This window comes from Centropristis striata, chromosome 23 (assembly GCF_030273125.1).
Source record: "Centropristis striata isolate RG_2023a ecotype Rhode Island chromosome 23, C.striata_1.0, whole genome shotgun sequence".
Taxonomy (NCBI): Eukaryota; Metazoa; Chordata; class Actinopteri; order Perciformes; family Serranidae; genus Centropristis; species Centropristis striata.
The window spans coordinates 14,916,162-14,928,934 of record NC_081539.1 but is presented as its reverse complement, the minus strand read 5'-3'; the positions used below and the strand labels follow the sequence as shown (position 1 = coordinate 14,928,934).

General features: G+C 38.3%; 1 protein-coding gene across 1 annotated transcript in view; it reads right to left on the bottom strand.

The window, feature by feature from the left end:
- dlgap1b (discs, large (Drosophila) homolog-associated protein 1b) overlaps positions 1-3,164 on the bottom strand; it is a 103,204-nt gene extending 100,040 nt beyond the window's left edge. Inside the window, exons 1-3 of the mRNA XM_059326792.1 lie at positions 3,081-3,164; positions 2,788-2,847; positions 2,095-2,372 (exon numbers count right to left, since the gene is read on the bottom strand). The gene's annotated coding sequence lies outside the window, so the exon portion shown is untranslated. The remainder of the gene's footprint in view (positions 1-2,094; positions 2,373-2,787; positions 2,848-3,080) is intronic.
- Positions 3,165-12,773: the final 9,609 nt, after the last annotated feature.

The following is a 12,773-nucleotide window of genomic DNA, read 5'->3' as shown; positions in this document are numbered from 1 at the left end:
TGATGACACATTTACATCCGGACAGCATTATCTGCATAATTACGCGGCAAAGCGAGACTTGCTGGGTATGGAAGAAGTGTGAAAAATATACAGAGATTTTAAAATATTCAACATGCCTTATCTCTCCTCGAAAGCATCCTTAATATTCCACAGGCAGCATGTGGAAAGCAAGCGGCTGATGCAGTGTTTACAGGTATTTTGTAGCAGCGCAGATCTCATCGTGTTTTAACTAAACCGGTGCTGCTTAGTTCAACAACAGCACAACACGGACAGGAATAGGATAAGCCCTCTTCTAATTGGGAAGAGAAAAGAGACAACAGTAAAAGACCTTCAAATCTGTGAATTCTTATATTCTTACTATCTGTGAGGTGGCTGAGATATATGGAAATGATACCGGGGGAAGCCACTACAGCTGATAAAACCTTTGAGACAAAAAGGAAGCTAATGAAGCACAGGTACAAGGTTGAGAGTTCAGCACTGAGTCCATCATTATCTGACAGGCAAAGAGGAAAGGCAGCTAATGATCACTCCAACACTCCATTCTCCACAGTCGTATGAAACGTCTGCAGTCAGTCATAGGAGCAAGATGCAGAGGGTCTCTAATGGGGGGAGGGGATAGGGGAGCAGATACTGGGGCCTTGTGTTTAACAAGGAAAGCGGTTTAAGGAAGTGACACAGGCACCGAGGGAAGATCAACAGATTGTGGGACTGTTCGCTGCTTCTTTGAGATAAAAGAATGTGCTCGCAAAAATGTCTGCCTTGCAATGGCTTTCCATTGGAGTAGGCATGAAAAAGAAGATAAAGAGAGGGGGGAAATCATTAAATATGCCTCTTATCGTGTAGCACATTACCTCAAATCTGGAGGATCTGTGTGGCCTGCAGCTTCAGTCAATATTTCCATTCCTGTATTTTACAAGTGGTTGATTTTTATAGGGTATTAATAGCTTCTTTATACTTGATTGACCTCTTAGCCTTGATCTCTTCCCATCGTCCTTGAATCTTGCTTTACCCTCTGATGGAGTCACAATAACAATGCCTCTTTTTTCCTCAAATTGGCTCAGTGCCCTTTCTCACACACACAACAATAATTACAGAGTCTATTTTAATGGCGTATAATTTTCATCTACACCAGGAGCCATTAACAAAGCTTTATTCTAGCAGACGAACTAGTTGTGCATTTACATCAGACAAGTGATCCATTCATACCGCAGCTGGAGTTAGTCTGGAGAGTAATTTACAGATGTAATGTTGTTCTTTTATGCCGACTGCATTTCACGGGCTACTACTTGTGGCAGTGTTTTAATGACTGGAATCACACATTGCGTGTGGAGCAGTGCTGTCTGTGTAGACCACATGCAACCCCAAGCCAATTTCAGAGGAGACAGAGTGACATAGGAGTAAGGCATGGTGTCCCAGAACCCATCAGTGGAGATTCTACAGCCTGCAAGGCTTCAGAGTCTATGATGGAAGCAAGATTTGGTCAGATAAACACCTCAAAGCCTTGGACACCATCACAGAGAGAAATGATGGCACATGTTCTGCTGGCTATTACTGTATCCTCATCCCACAAGTGGCAGCAGTCTGTTCAGCTTTCACTCTGCTTCAAAGCTATGAAATGAAGCTATTGCAAAAGCAACAGAATTATGCATGTTTTTCTCATATTAAAATGCCAAAGACGCAATTGCATACGCGGTTGTTCCGTCAAGGCGCACGGATTGGGTGATTGGATATTTTACCCGTCTCATTATCACTTACGGCAAGTGGTGAGGACGGCTGTCAACATGCCGTAGGAGGAAAATGCAATCTAACAACTTTGTCAAAATGAATTACCTAATTTCTTCCAGTGTGAGGGTTTTTAAGAAAGTTATTAAAATGTATGCAATCAATAGGCGACAGTCCATCACACACAATCTGACAACATGAAAACAAGCAGCATGACGTTCAGGACTGCACATTCAAGGGGGGAAAAAAGTGGCTCACGAAGCATGTCTTCATAAAAGAGATGCATCTATTATAAGTGATGACAAGTGCAAACAAATTCTCACTGCAGAATGAATGAAACGAGACAAACATTTTGCGCATTTGCCCCCCTACCTTGTCAACACAGGCCGTCCGAGAATCGCCTCGAGAGTAATCCTCTGAATTTCCGCTGAAACTGCTTCTTTTGCCTCGTGAATGTAACAAGTCGGGATTTATCATATAGGACGTCACTTAAATGGTAAGGTCCCGTACACTGGAGTATCTTCCTGTATCGCTCCGTCTGAGGGCTGCAGAGGCATCACTGAACGTATGAAACAGCGCTTCACATGAACGGAGGCGGAGAAAGTCCGGCATGGAGTCTCCTGTCTGGATTCCTCAGCGGTGCACTCACTCTAAAGTCACACACACGTACACACGCGCACGCACACACAACATTTTAGAGATAGTCTGCAGCCAAAATTAAAAAAATGATCAGTTGTAATAATAAGTAAAAGACTACGTAATTACTGGTGTTCTTATTGCGCATAAATTGTCACAAAAAGGAGCGGAGATAAGCTAAAACTCCTAAAGTGAGGACCCCCAAGTGCATTTAATATCACTAATTAAGCGAACTCAAAATATGCTAGCGGTTGAGGTTAATGCTACTGGCTAATCTTAAATTATGTTATATGCTAATTGTGTCATTGTTATTTTATTCAGCTGCAAAATCTATAACACAATATTTAAATGTGTATCAGGAACATGAAAATATGTAAAAACGATTTATAATACACTATAAAGCACTATATTTAATATACATCCACTTACTAGCATTATCCAGAGATCTCAGCCACACCTATTCCTCACAAATGATCAAAAATCCATCTGCTGAGGAAAAAAGATATATTTTATAAAATGTACTGTATAGGCATTACTTTTATATATTTAAATATATACTTTTACATTTATTTATTTATTTATTCATTTTTTTATTTATTTTTTTATTTTGTTTGAGATTTTCTTTCCAAGAAAATTAATTATTCACATTTTATGCCAACTTGAAAAAGAAGATTTTAAAGGTGGTATATAAGACATTGAGAGGAGGGTTTACAAAGACTCACCACTGACGTCACAAACAGCACAAACATGAAGATGGCAGAGTAAAAATAGCACTGCTAGCCATGCTAATAGACCCAGTGCTAATAACAGTGCAAACAACTGCAACAGAGCTAACAGTGTTTACCTAGGTGGAACCATACATCAGTGGGCGTTACACTTCTGCAACACTGTATCCTGCAACTGTGGGTCGTGATGGCATTATCGGCAGTTATCTGTTAGCTAGCCAGTGGGACAAGAAGGGAAAACTAATGCAATAACATGCACACATGGCTGGCCTGGATACCACCACAAAGACCAGGGGCCAGATTCACAAAAGTGTTCTTAAGATAAAACTTAAGACAATTCTTAAGAAACAAATAAGATGTTAATAAGAATGTTCTTAAATGCTTTTCACCATTTTTTTTCTTAAGAATTGTCGTATGTCTTAGGAACTTCTTAGTTTTCTCACTAAGGACGTTCTTAAATTTCTAATTTATGATCACAAGATATTTTTTTTTTTTTTAAAGATTATTTTTTTGGTATTTTCCATGCTTTTTATTGAAAGTGACAGATAGAAAGGGGGTGACAGAGGGGAAGACATGGTAAGCGCTCTACCAGTGTGAGTCACCGGGACGCCCCGATCACGAGATAATTAATTAAGTAGTATCAAATACAACAACTGCCTCTGTGATTTACTAAGAGTACATTGTAGTGTAATCTAGGAACAGGCCTACATGTCACACAGACTGAAAGGCCATCTCAATTATATGTCAACTGCCAGAATAAGCTTTATGTGATACATTTACACAAAAAACTACAATGACCAACATTATTGAACACAATTTGTTCACACATTGTCTAGGGCTGAACTAAATATTAAAGAAATCAAATAAATGTCATACAAATGTGTTCAAGTAAATACTTATAAAGACTTACCTTTTCACTGTAGCTGTACTGTAAATGCTCTTAAAGTTGTGAAGAAATATGAGAAGAAATCTTAAAACTTTGTTTTCAAGAATTTCATTTGTTCCCAAATTCTATCTTAGGAAAGAACTTAAGAAGAAAGTTAAGAAAAAAGCTAAAGAAAAGACAAGAATTTCTTATGAATACCAAATCTTCTTAAATGTTGTCTTAAGAGCAAACAAAAAGTGGCACTTAAGAAGCATTTTTTTCCTAAGAATGCTTAACAGGTCCCAGAAAACCAGTTTACAACACAGGCAAAATGTGACTGCTGGGATGCCTTTACTACACTATAGCAGATTGTTGTTTACTGCTAGATTAATGATCTAAAAAGTTGTATATAGAACCTTGAAAGGGCTCTTTAAAAAAGACATTTTAACATAAAACCATCTGCTGAGGAGCATTTTTTTTTTCAAAATATTTTTTATCTCCAACAGCCTGGCTGTATTACGTGTAATTTTACTCACTTGAGTAATGCTCATTTGTCTTCAGGTTAGAGCAAATGTTCAAATATAAATATCATGTCTCATATTAATAACCAAAACAGACTGTTAAATAAAAAAATAATACACACAGTATAATGTTACTATGTGACATCTTTGTTATGGAGTATGAGATCATTCAGTGCAGTTTTTTTCATCCTAATCAAACATTTTTTTATTACACATACACACACTTAAAGAAAGGCAGTTGTGCAGCACAGTGCACACAGGCACATCACACAGACTTCTCCCATCACTCTCTGTCTCTCTCTAGCAGTGATACTGATGAATGACTGGAGGCTACTCTGCTGGGAGACAGCAAGAAGCAACAAACCAGCCTCTGCTCTGTGCCTGCCGGGCAGCCTGGATCTAATAACAAAGTTGCATACTTCAATGGCATAACCCTGGCAACAGCAGCAGCAAAGATTGGACATGCTGTGGACTACGTGTACGTGTGTGTGTGTGTGTGTGTGTGTGTTAGTATGGACTTTGGGTGATTAGGCTTAAAACAAATCCGTTATGCATTAAGAGTAGTGGTTGTTACACCGCATCAGGGCATTTCTGCATTGAGACATTATCAGGGGATTTACCGAAGCCTGAAGCCTTTTCATCAACCAGCAATCAACAATTTATTGGTGGCAGTCAGTCAATAAAGGCATTCCCTGAAAGTGTCAGTGAAATCAATATTCCCCCTGTGACAACCCCGAAAGAGACAGAGAGGGAGAGGAAAAATAAGCAGAGGTATACACACTTGCACTGTATGCAAATAAGATTGATTAGTGTTGCCAGTGGAGCATTATGCATGAACTGAGGTGAACTGGATTTGTAAGATTCACTACTCATAGCAAACTGTGCTAATTGTGACCATTTTCTCCTTCCGCCTTTGACTTAAATTGTCAATGCAATGGTTTAATCCTGACTGATCCCGGTGTGATTTTTCTTGCGGGGGAATGTGAACTGTCACCCAAGGCTGACTGCAGTAAATCTGTCCTTAAAGAACAACAAGCACGGCTCTCCATTGGCTTAAACAAGGAGGGTGTGTGTTCGTTATGTTCAAATTCCAGATTGTTTTGTGTGTGTGGTGACTTGTGCTGGTGCAGCGGGTCCTTCAGGAGGCATGTGTGATCTTATTTACGTCACAGCATCTTGCAAGTACAGTACACCCCTGATGCTAGCCTACACATCAAAGTGTGTGAAATAGCTCGGCCCCATCGAAATTTGTCCGGAGGCTGAGAAACACAGATATGCTCGTTAAAAATAAATAAAATCCCACGATCCCTGAGGCTTGTCAAAAAAGTAATTCAACAAGAATTACATTTAATTAATTAATTGATTTTTATAAGGCTGAAAGTCCACAAGAACACCAACTTCTGAACACATTTTACATTTAAAATGAAAGGTGGGAGATTGTTACTGTATTCATGAAGATCCTGTCTGTGACTTAATCCAGTCCATATTTTACATCTCTCTCTGGCTCAGCATGCAACAGCCAGCTATTTATCAATAATTCATACCAGAGGAGGTAGTTGAAAACATATGAAATGTGACACAGGGAATGCAAAATAACCATTAGATTATTTTGTTGTCACAATTACTAATACATCATATTTTGACAGTTTGTCAGAGCCTTAAATTGTTCAGCTTACAAAGAACTCCAAGGAGAAGCCATTAAATGCATTTCCTTCTTGTTATATGTGCATTTCTTCAAGACAACGACTGCATTAATACATTTTGCAGTGTGCTTTACGTGTATTGACTCTGTCAACAGAGTAATCCTGTGGTTTATAATTACACTGCAATTTATTTGATTAATCATATTTATGATGCATGCAGATGAAGCACGAGCCTATTAATGTAAATTATTAATCATTCTACATCATTATAAATTCTGCTGATGCTGCCATGGCAATGACAGTCTTGTAACACTGAAAAGCTTAATGAGTATGTTTGAAAAGATTATACAAAAATATCAAATAACACAAGAAACTTTTCTTCTTTTTTATTACTCGTGGAGATGAATGTTGCATGTAGAATTGAATTGCATAACATCTCAGATAAAAGCATAATCTTGTCTTTTTTTGTGGCTCCATAATGATCTCAGCTGTATATGCAGCAGATGTCACCTAGTTTCAGCTTTACCTTCCCATCTTCTGCTTAACTGCCACTCACAATTCTTCTGCTGCTTCTCTCAGAACAATTAGAGATTAGCAGATCTCAGCTATGAGGCGTGGCTGGATGAAATCTGGATGGGAGACCGTAAGCACACTCCCACCCAGCATTTTTCGATCGATGCTCATGAAGCGGCCCAGAGGGACGTCTACAAACCTTTGATGTTCCCTTGAAGACTCTATCGCTTTTTCGACTTGATTTAATTCAGGCCTCTTTGTGTTGAAGCAAATTAATTCCAGCCTGAAAAGTGACGTGTAAACAGACGTATCTAATCTGAACCTTGCAGTATGTATGCACATTTATAATGCAAAAGTGCAGATGGTGTGAGCATGACGGCTAAGGAACATGTTGCATTTTATAATTGCTCAATTAATATTGTACATCTTTTAGCCCAAGAAAATCTCATTACATGTGCTCATGCACATCTCTGAACCTTTTCAACCACAATATCTACATGAAAGTGTCAAGCTAATGAACAGAGCTGTAAGTGAAATTCGCTTGTATTCTGTCGGCACTATGAAACACTTATGTTGTTTACTGTATACTTAAGATTATTCTGCAGCCATCCAAACACTAGTAGAAGCACTAAGAATAGAAATGGCATTGAAGCTGAATAATTCAGACGCAGGGGGTGGAATACACAACAAGTTTTTCCGTGAGGCCTTAAAAAAAAAAAAGCCTTAGAAATGCTGATATCACAACAGCATATTGCCCTCACTGAAGAATCCCTTTGTGTGTTTCATGTGTGTTTGTGTGGACACATTCACTTCAATGTGTGTGCTAGTCTTACAAGGGCCAGGGGACACTTTACACAAGGCTGAACTCATCATAACCCAGTGCTCTATGGGCCGAGTTCATTCAGATGCACTTAGTGGTTTTTATAGCTGAATAACTGATGAGTGATGAAGTCTGAAAAATTACTCAGGAACAGTCATCATACATCAGTAAAACAGAAATCCACAATTGATAAAAGCTGTTTCAGCTCATCCACGAGTCTACAAGGTCCACTTTCCATTTGCTGTACATTTAGTACAGTGTAAAAGTCTGTATTTTAATATGAGCCCTCTGGACTGTGCAGGCTCGAATGGGTGGAAACAGCTCTGTTCACCCTTTGGGGTTTTGGAAAATCTAACTCTTCATCTTCCTGAACAGAACAGGCAGCACTTACATTTTCTATTTCCCCACATTCGTCCGCCTGGCCTCCTCCATCCCTCTATGGGTCTTTTCACACTTCCCTAAACTTTACAAAAGAAATTCACAGTGGTGTATTAAATATTGAACAGCACAAGTGAGAATGTTAAAGCAATCGTCTGTCAGTACAGAGGGTGAGCAAGATGAAACAAGATTTGTGGATTAAGGGAAAAGTCAGAATCCTGAACCAGCTGTAATGCAAGGAGCTGTACATTCACCTCATCTCCCTGGAGTCACGCTCCACAGATCATCTGATTTGACTTATTTTAAATGATCCGCAATACTTTTAAGGAGAAATTCATATTACAACTAACAATTATGTTTTAATCACCAAAGATATTCAGTTTTAAGTGATAGAAAAGACAAGATCATTACAATCTCACACTTGAGAGTCATTAAATTCAGTTGAAGGAATAGTTTGACATTTCGGGAAATACGCTCTCTTTTTTCTTGCCTTGAGTTGGGTGAATAGATTGATACTATCATATTTGTACATTAAATATGAAACTAAAGCAAAGAGCTGGTTTGCTTAGCTTAGCATAGAAACTGCTAGGAGGGGAAACAATTAGCCTTGCACTCTCCACTGATGTACTGAACTATAACAAACAATAATAGTAATAATAATGAGTTTTAGAGTTACTAGTCAGCAGTGCTTCTTACCTTCGTAGCGAGCCATGCTAGCTATTTCCATTAGCCTCCAGTCTTTATGCTAAAATAAGATAATCTGACTGTATCTTTGTAATTAGCTCAGAGATATGAAAGCAATATGTTGTCATACCTGAATGACAAAATGGGTCTTTTTATCAACAACTATCAAATTGACATATATGACTTCTTTCATTCGTTTTAACGTAGTGAAACAGTCCCAAGGTCACAGTTTAAAACATATAACCATGGCTGTTTTGAGACTTTTTGTAACTACTTGGTTAGGTTTAGGAACAAAACTACTTGGTTAGATTCAGGAAAAGATTAACATTGTTGCATTGTGTGATGTCACAACAACAACTCCTACCTGTGTAACATGGTAAAAGAACTCAATGTAACCATTTTTGTTTCAAAAGGCACACAAACACTGGTCTCCCGGTTTAAAGTCCTGTGTTTGTTTGAATATCCACCACCCCTTCCACCTGCTGTAAGCCAATCATCAAGGACTTCATGCTCCGTCATCTCTCCTCCTGCTTTCCGCTTGACATAATTACTATTACAACAAGAGGTTGCCACCTAACTACAAACATAAATATGAATCATAGTAGCTGCTTGCAAAACACGATCAAAATAGCCATCTTTTGGATTTGGACTGTCTGTATGAAAGTGGAATCTATTGTGTATCCTCTTGACAAGATAGCAAAATGTATATTTCATAAAAAGTCACACAAAAAAATATTTTTTTTATTTTCTGTCAATATAGTAAGCTGTCATCAGAAGTGGACTGTAACTAAGTACATTTACTCAAGTACTGTACTTAAGTAAAATTTTAAAGCTACTTGTGCTTTACTTGAGTATTTCCATTTTATTTCACTTTATACTTTTACTCCACTACATTTTGAGTCGATATTTAACATAAAAAACATAATAAATTTAAAATGATTAGTTAAAATGAGCCCTAGCTTTAAAAAAAATTAAAACGCTGCTTACATGAATGCATCAGTACAAATAATCTAATACAATTTTTAGAATATCAATCTGAGTGGGCCCATTCTGAATAACGAGCACTTGTTTTTTCCACCACTGGCTTCAAAGACAAGCATTTCTATTGTTTTTAGCAGGCAAATTTACAGAAGCAATCCGAGGTGACAGGACACACAGCTGCACATGAACACATAGCTGCTGCACAAATTGAAGCGCTGACCCTCCAGTTATTTGGACACTCTCACTAGCGATGTGCAGCCTTGACTAAGCATGCTTTATACATTCAAGGCTTTGATGAACACCAGACTCTTGAATTTGTGTGAGAGGACTCTCGCCCCTGGCAAAGAGCTGTTTATATCGGCACTATAGCAATGTGTTGTTACTCTCTGTCACCGTGTTGTCATTCTGCACTGTAGCTGCCATGTCCTTCTGGTAAAGACAGGCAGGAGCAATTCCTGCTTGAACTGTTCACTGGCAGGTAGAAGGTGCTGAGAGGACCAAACAGTGACTACATTATCTTTGCTTCACTGCACTGCTTTCTTGCCCTCTCCCTCCTTTCTCTCTCTTCCCTTTTTTTCTCTGACTTTCTTTTGCTCTGGAGCCCTTAATTCACAATACCCCAACTGAAGTGACAGGAGTCAGAAGGGCTCCTCTCTTATTCACTAAAGAGTGTCACCTTGGAGGAGAGTCAGTGCGTGTCACATTCATCATGACATCTCTCTACTCTCAAAATCAGAAAAAAGAAGAAGAAGAAGCTCTTAAATTGTGTAGGTTTCACTGGAGGTGAAATAGACTGTATATTAAGTCACATATTCAAGTTAAATAAAAATAAGGTAATGAAGTGATTTGGTTACTTAACGCTGTCACACTGTTCTAGCTGCCAAAGACTTCCAACAAAGCTGAATAAATTAAATGAACATATCTGAAAACCATTGTGTAAGAGGTAGAACTGACAGTGGCTTCAATAGACCATAATTCTCTGCAGCCACATGATAGGTGAGCATTAAGTCTTTTTTTTTTACTATAAAAACTAGGGTTCTTATTTTTACCATTATTAATAGTTATCTCACTTTGTTATTCTGGTCTTTATTCCTACTTTTGCTTTTTCTTCTGTACATTTTTTTGGTTTGCTTCTACTCACATTTTTGCAGACAGATCCAATTTTCAGAGTGTCTCATGGGGGCTATTGCTTTTCTTTTTCATATCTGTCACATTTAGATAAGAATATTTTACTGTAAAAACTTTCTGAATGGTCTTCTTTCACCAATTTGCTCCTATTAAACTCCACTACGATTTTGGATTTTTGTGGGGGTTAAACAAATCTTTTTCCTCTATTTGCACATATTTCATCCAATCTTTCCCAACTTTGGAACATACCATATTTAGATGACTCAAAACAAAACTTATGAGTTCATTTTTGGGCATCAACTTCTGTTTCCCTGTAATTGGTTTTCACAGTATGCGAGGTGTGGTGCTTCATGGGCCACTGAATGCAAAATTGGTTTGCAACCAGTTTCATAAACGTTGTTCATAAAGCCACAATGCAAAACTGTGTAACATCTGATAGAACTCTACAAACAGGAGATGCTACAGTAACAATATAACATGTTACATCTACATTTCTGTTGTCTTTAATAGGATGAAAAATGCACCTAGCTCCACCTGACCATTAATAAAACACTACCATATCTCTTGAATGCATTATTTAATTATCATCAATTTTGGGTGGAATCTTCAAGACGTAAACCACCAACACTTCAAGCTTGAACACTGGGCTGGAAAGCAGCAGATGCAGCAATCACATGCATTCCGGAAATGCAAATATTCTTGCACTTACTGCCCTCTACAGCAGCCAATGCAACAAGTGGAGCCACAATGTTAGGAAATGTGGTGAATCACAAGCTGAACTAGAATGAAACATGGCTTATTTATTATCAAGTAAAATAAATTGACAATCCAATATAAGAACACCTGAGAATTGAGTTTTCCTAAAGGTGGTTTTGGTAAAAAATGTCTTTGTGAGAAACAAAACCATGCAAAACTTCCCTGGAATCAAACCATTCCACATTTGAGACACTCTAACAATGCAACTAAACCACCGTGTATTCTGCTGCCGGGAGTTTATAGCTCTGACACTATTGCATTCAGAGATGAAAGAGCAGGGATGGGGGTTGAGGGGTATGGAAGTAAATCATTGAGGATGGAAAGAAAGAAATCTGAGTGAATGAGAGACACGCTGCTGCGGGCACACATGTGCTGTTTAATGTTAGTTTGCTGAAGGAAATCTTTGTTGCTGGAACGTCAGAGAGGGATCATTACTATTCAGTATATCCAGTAACCACAGTTACAGAATGTTTACCTTAATGAGATACATCCTCTTATGATAGTATAATTAATCATTTCACAGACCAGAGGGGCCAAGCTACAGCCTGCCACTCCTACTCTTACTTCTCTTGTCTCTCTGCAGCTACTGCTTGTGATGCCGTCATTTTCCCTCCTGCATATTAAACATTAAATTTACCTCCAATTAATTTTGTTTGGCTCAATTTTGCATCGTTTGTAGTGCAGGCTGGGTAATTTAAAGAGATACGGTTTGTGCTTTCCATACCAAGTTGAACATGATGGATGTGAGTTTAAAATCAAGAACATGTAAGGGTGGAACTGCGTGACAGGAATGGCATTTTAAAATCTGCTGTGCATGTGAACAAATGTGCATTTGACTTCATACATAAAGAATAAGGACAAAATAAAGGGGAAAACCAACATAAAGTGTCTTAGTGAGGTGACAGGTTACCAGTAGCTGCCAGAACAGCTCAGTGCTTCCTGGCAGAGATTATACAAGTCCTTATTTTTACAAGATTATACAAATCTATTGAGAGGATGAACACCAGTCTTTTTAAAGTTATTCCCTAATTTGGTGTTTTGGTGGAGAGCAAAGTAAAATGTCTACTTGCGACACATACCAATACAAGTATACCAGGCATAGGCTGCAGCTGAAGAGTCGGTTTTGCTTAGGAAGGTTCCTAACTGAGTGCAATGACCTGGAAGTATCGAAGTGGCAGCCGTGATAAGAACTGGTCAAATTTTTTAAATATTATGGAAAGGTGCTTCAATGCTTCCTTTCTTATCTTCTTCAGTACAGGATACAATGGACCATTCTGTACAAAAGGGAAGGAGATAATGCCAACCCACAATAACTACAGTGCTTAAAAAAATGTATTGGACCACCTGTCATGAAAATGAGAAAACACAAAATTTTTAGAAATCGTTCAATAACTTTTTAAA